General features: G+C 45.6%; 1 long non-coding RNA gene across 1 annotated transcript in view; it reads right to left on the bottom strand.

Annotated features, from left to right (window-relative positions):
* The window catches only part of LOC115297850, a 9,560-nt gene extending 8,943 nt beyond the window's left edge, over positions 1-617 (bottom strand). The window contains exon 1 of the long non-coding RNA XR_003911494.1: positions 303-617. This is a non-coding gene — a long non-coding RNA (uncharacterized LOC115297850). The remainder of the gene's footprint in view (positions 1-302) is intronic.
* Positions 618-6,056: the final 5,439 nt, after the last annotated feature.

Genomic DNA, 6,056 nt, shown 5'->3' with positions numbered 1-6,056 from the left:
GATTTGAGGATTAACACAACAATCTGCACAACCCGAGCCACTGAACTCAGCAGGTGCGGGGCGCAGAGAGGTGACCTGGGGGAGAGAGAAGGCGCGGAGGGCAGGGCGCCGTCTGTGCTTGTGGACAGAGGATGGAGACGGGGGAAGAAAAGCACCCCCCAAAGCAGTGGGGACAAAGTGGAAAAGTGCAAACAGCCGCAGGGACTGAACAAAACAAGCGAGAAAGGAGAAAGGGAGGGTGTAAATTCCATCCAGACTCTACAAACGGGGATCGCAGAGTCAGAAACTCCGCAGCTCCTTACCTGGAGGCGCTCCGTGGGATGGGCGAGTCCCCAGGGGGGCGTGAGGTCCGGGGTCCTCGGGTGACACGGGAGAGGCGGCTCCCCGCTGGGAGGACACCTGGGAGAGGCTGTGTGTTTCCCCCCAGGCAAAGGTCCCAGCGGACCCGGAGAACCACCTCAGTCGCTGGTGCCGGAACAGGGCCGTTAAGGGGGAAGCCTGGTGCCAGACGTGCGTCGTGATTTTCCATGATCCCGGAAACCCTGCTGCTACATGATTCATGAACTTTATCTGGGGCGGGCTGGCTCCCAGCCGCAGTCTCTGGGCATCGGCGGGAGCAGCAGGGACGGCAAAGTTTCCTGGGTGCAGCCGGCACCCGAAATGGCTCGGTGAGACCCTCCCGCGGAGGGCAGGACGGGTCACAGACGCAGCTCCTCGGAAGTGAGGGGTCGGGAAACGCAGCCGCATCTGAGATAAAACAGGAGGGAGGGGCCCCCTGGCAATCTGACAGCGTGGTCAGGGGCAGTGTAAAAGCAGCGTGTGGACGGACGCTGGAGACAAAGGACAGGTGCGCTCGATTACCGATCAGGGAGAACAGAGCTCCGCTTTTAGACACTGGGGAGCTGGGCGATGCCATGGTCACCCCTCCCGCACATGCGCATACACACCTGCAAGCGCCACAACCATCCGCCCCAGGAAGCTACGCAGCGCCAGCTAGTGGAGGGCGGAGCCATTACCCTAAGCCCCGCCACCCGGGCCAACCTCGCTCTTCAGGAACCCGTCTCTCCGCCTGCTTAGTTTACAGACTGTGAAGTGCTTCATAGTTTGACTTCTACGGGAGCCCGATGTAATTTAAATTGTATTTCAATCTGTTCACTGGTCCATCTATTCAATGTTCTTTTTTTCCCCTTTTTTATTTCTCTTCTTGAATACAGAAAGAAAAAAATATTTTTATTTTCAATTTTTATTAAAACATCTTACTTTAATTTTTTCTACTATATTTTTTACTTTTTTGGTAAATTTTCAAACTCCATTTTACTGCCATCATTTCATTTTCTTCTGTTTCATTGTATTCATTTTCTCAAATTTTCAAACGTTTTCCTTTCCCACCCCTTTTTTTTTGCTAATTTATCAAGCCCCTCTCAATACCCAAACCCAAAACAAACCTAGAAGCTAGCAGCATTTATGTGATTTGTGTGTGTATATTGTTTTTAATTTTTAATTTTAATTTTTCTTTTCTTTTTCTTTTTCTTGAACACAGAAAAAAAATTTTATTTTCAATACTTATTAAAATATTTTTCAATTTTTTACTGTTTTTTGTAAAAATTTCAAATTCCATTTTACTTCATTTCATTTAATTCTATTTCATTGTTTTAATCTTCTCAAATTTTCAAACATTTTGCTTCCCCCCCTTTTTTCTCTAATGTCTCAAGCTCCGTTCAACATCCAGACCAAAACACACCTAGGGTCTAGCATCATTTATTTGATTTGTATGTGTGTTGTTTTTATTTTTTAATTTTAATTATTTTCTTTTTCGTTTCTTTTCTTTTTCTTGAACAGAGAAAGAGGCAAAATTTATTTTTATTTTCAATTCTTATTAAGATATTTTTCTTCAATTTTTTCTACTGTATTTTTTACTTTTTTGTAAATTTTTCAAATTTCATTTTACTTCCATCATTTCATTTTATTCTATTTCATTGTATTCATTTTTCAAATTTTCAACTGTTTTCCTTTTTTTTCCCTTTTCTCGCTAATCTCTCAAGCTCCTTTCAACACACAGACCAAAACACACCTAGAATCTAGCATCATTTATTTGATGAGTGTGTGTGTTGTTTTTAATTTTTAATTTTAATTTTTTTCTTTACATTAATTTTTTTTCTTCCTTTAAAATGATGAAATGAAGGAATTCACCCCAAAAGAAAGGGCAGGAAGAAACAACAGCCAGGGGCTTAATCAACACAGATACAAGGAAGATGTCTGGAGAGAATTTAGAGTCACGATAATAAGTGTACTAGCTGTGGTCAAAAACAGATTAGAATCCCCTTCTGTGGAGATAAAAGAAGTAAAAGCTAGTCAGGATGAAATTAAAAAAAAATGCTATAGCCAAACTGCAATCCCTAATGGATGCCATGGCAGCAAGATGGATGAGGGAAAGCAGCAAATCAGTGACATAGAGGACAGACTTAGGGAGAATAAAGAAGCAGAAAAAAAGAGGCAGACTAAGACAAAAGAGTACGATTGAAGACTTAGAGAAATCAATGACTCACCAAAAAGGAACATTAGAATCATAGGGGTCCCAGAAGGTGACGAGAGAGAAAAAGGGGTAGAAGGGTTATGGAAGCAAATCATAGTGGAAAACTGCTAACCTAGGGAAAGACACAGACATCAAAATCCAGGAAGCACGGAAGCGACTCATTAGATTCAACAAAAAGTGACCATCACCAAGGCCTATCAGAGTCAAATTTACAAAATACTCAGGCAAGGAAAGAATCATGAAAGCAGCAGGGGACAATTGTCCTTACCCAACAAAGGAAGACAGATCAGGTTTGCTGCAGACCTATCCGCCAAAGCACGGCAGGCCAGAAAGGAGTGGCAGGATATATTCAATGTGCTGAACTGGAAAAATATGCAGCCAAGAAGTCTTTACCCAGCAAGGTTGTCATTCAAAATAGAAGGAGAGATTAAAAGTTTCCCAGACAAACACAAATTAAAGGAGTTTGTACATGGCAATGAGAAAGAATGAAACCTGGCCATTTGATGCTATTCTACTTTTGCTTCGTCCATGTGAAACATTAGTCACTGATTTTCGATCATCACAGAGCAGAATTCGGGTCTCTTACACCTTTTCATTATCACCCTCCTAGAACAGTTATTTTATTTTTTAAAATTAAACCGATACACTTTATGCAATGGCTATTGTGTGAAACCGTTCATAGAGGAGTTAAATCTGTGTGGGCGCAGAGTCCCCTCTCCACGCCCAGCTCCCAGAACAAATCCCAACAGCCAGTGGGGCTCAGGGCAGTGCGGACCAGCAGGGGGCGGGCTGCAAGCACGGGACAGCTCCTGGGGCGATTGTGTCCCCGAAGTCCCTGCTTCTGTCGCTCTGTTCCCAAGGAAACTATGGATCAAACAAGAGACTTCAAATGATGGTAAGCAGATGGTTTCGTCTCTCCACTCCTCTCTCAAGAGGAAAATCACCGATTCCTCACGACCTGTTTATAAGGCTGCGCTCACTGGGAGCAACTTCAGGAAGGAGGCTGTCCTGCCTTGTCCCTTCAGAGCGACTTTAATCAGAGTTCATTCGCTCAAGGACTCTTGAGGACAAGAGCTCTGCCATCCCTCAGCATGCTTTCCTGCCTCCCGCCTCCTCTGTGTCTTAAGCCACTGAGGCTGGCACTGCCTGCCCGACAGGCTTTCCAGACCATCAGGGACACGCTCTGCCTCTTGAGGAATAGCCCCCTTCTGTGCAGCCGCACAGGGTGGGGGGCACTAATCGCGGCCATCATTTCACTCCCGTCTTGTGTCGCTGGCAGGTGGGGAGGGTGGGGGACAGCCGATGAGGAGGGAGAAGCTGGAGGAGCAACCTAGAGGGCAGGATGTGACCAGCTTTGATTTCACAGTCCTTTTATGGATTCTGTCTGCTCCCAGACCCCAGCTCTCCTCCACGGCCACCAAAGCGGGCACAATACAGCGATTGGTATGTTTCTACAACCCAGACATTGTGGCCACTTGTGGACCCAGAGCTGGCCTGGAAAGCTTGCTCAAATATTCAGCAGGCATCATTCATGAGGACTTGTCGCAAGCTCCTAGAATTCTGACATGTTTGTTCTTACCAAACCGTAAACAGGGGCACCTGGGTGGCACAGTCGGTTAAGCATCCGACTCTTGGTTTTAGTACATGTCATGATCTCACAGTTCAGGAGATCGAGACCCGTATCGGGTTCTGTGCTGACAGCGTGGAACCTGCTTGAGATTCTCTCTCCCTCTCTCTGCCCCTTCCCCATTTGCTCTGTCTCTCTCAAAATAAATAGATAAACCTAAAAAAAAAAAAAAAAGCAAAGCCCTAAAAGTCTGTGTGTCTTATTCCCCAACCAATGAGAAACAGGAACAAGAGTGAGAAAGATGTATTTCCTGATGACCACGGGTGCGTGGGAGGCGTCGCTGACCTGGGGACATGAGGCACAGCCACCCATCAGGAATGCGGAAGACATTAACCCAGCTCTGAGGACGTGGGGTTGAGAGAGCAGTGAGGTCAGGTCACAGGCAGCTTTTTCCATGTGTTACCGGAAAATGGAGTCTCTGATGATAACCCATATGAGAAATCTCCTTGATGCAATTCTTAGGTCAGCAGGGCCTATGGCAGTGGGGACAGGGTGGGGGCAGAAACAGGAAAGCCTCACGCTCCCCAAGTCATCTGGGGAGAACGCTTCACAGCACTGGGCATAATTCTAACCTCCTTCAACATGGGGTTCACCCCATCTCTGCCCAAGCCTTACTTAGAGAGGGAGTCTTTCACAAAGATTGTTTTTTTTTTTAAGTTCCAAATTAGGATAGTTTCCAAAGTTCTCTCTAGTTAATTATTTTCCCTCCTCAACATAACAGTCATCTCCCATCCATATGTGGTCAGGGTTAGTGGTGAAGAAGATGGAGGAATCTTTAGCAAAAGGTACCTTGGGGGAGGGGGCGGGGTGCTCGGGTGGCTCAGTCACTTCAGCGTCTGACTTTGGCTCAGGTCATGATCCCTCAGTTTGTGAGTTCTAGCCCCATGCCGGTCTCTGTGCCAACAGCTCAGACCCTGGAGCCTGCTTCAGATTCTGTGCCTCCCTCTCTGTCTCTGTCCATTCTCCATTTGTGCTATGTCTCTCTCTCTCTCTCTCTCTCTCTCTCTCTCTCTCCCTCTCTCTCAAAAATGAATAAAGATTAAGAGAAAAATTTATGTATTTATTTATTTTTGAGAGACAGAGACAACCCAAGCAGGGGAGGGTCACAGAGAGAGGAAGATACAGAATTCAAAGCAGGCTCCAGGCTCTGAGCTAGCTATCAGCAGAGAGCCCGATGCAGGGCTCAAACCCATGAACTGTGAGATCATGACCTGAGCTGAAGCCAGACACTTAACCGACTGAGCCACCCAGGCACCTCTAAAATTTTTTTTCAGTAAAAAAGAAAGATACCTTGAGGGGTGCCTGGATGGTTCAGTCAGGCGTCCAACTCTTAATTGTGGCTCTGGTCATGATCTTACGATTTGTGGGATCAAGCCCCGTGTAGGGCTCTGTGTTGACAGTGTGATGTCTGCTTGGGATTCTCTCTCTCTCTCTTTCTCTCTCTCTCTCTTCTCTCCCCCTCTCCCTCTGCCCCTCTCCTCACTCTCGCTTTCTCTCAAAAATGATAAATAAACATTTAAAAAATACCCTGACATTTTGGCCTGAACATTCTGGTATTCCAACTAAATCTGGAATAATATCCTTTGGCACTCTTGACAAACCTCAGAAGTTCTAATTCTAGGTTTTATGAAATGTGTACCTGTTGGGAGTATGTGGCTTAAACATGATCACATTTTTTTTTAATGTGACAAGAGCCCAGAAATAAGCAGTCTAAAGACAGTATAGTCAGTTCTACTATAATAGGACATCGGCCCACTGTGTTATGCAAAATTGCACAGTAGAAACCAGAATCTTATAGGAAAGATGGGTTGGGGCACAACATTCAAAAACATCATTGGGGGCGTGCCTGGGTGGCTCAATCGGTAAGAGTCTAAACTCAGCTCAGATCAAGATATT

This window comes from Suricata suricatta, chromosome 8, assembly GCF_006229205.1.
Source record: "Suricata suricatta isolate VVHF042 chromosome 8, meerkat_22Aug2017_6uvM2_HiC, whole genome shotgun sequence".
In the NCBI taxonomy this organism is placed as follows: domain Eukaryota; kingdom Metazoa; phylum Chordata; class Mammalia; order Carnivora; family Herpestidae; genus Suricata; species Suricata suricatta.
The sequence above is the reverse complement of the archived record's forward strand: the minus strand, read 5'-3'. Positions and strand labels throughout refer to the sequence as shown.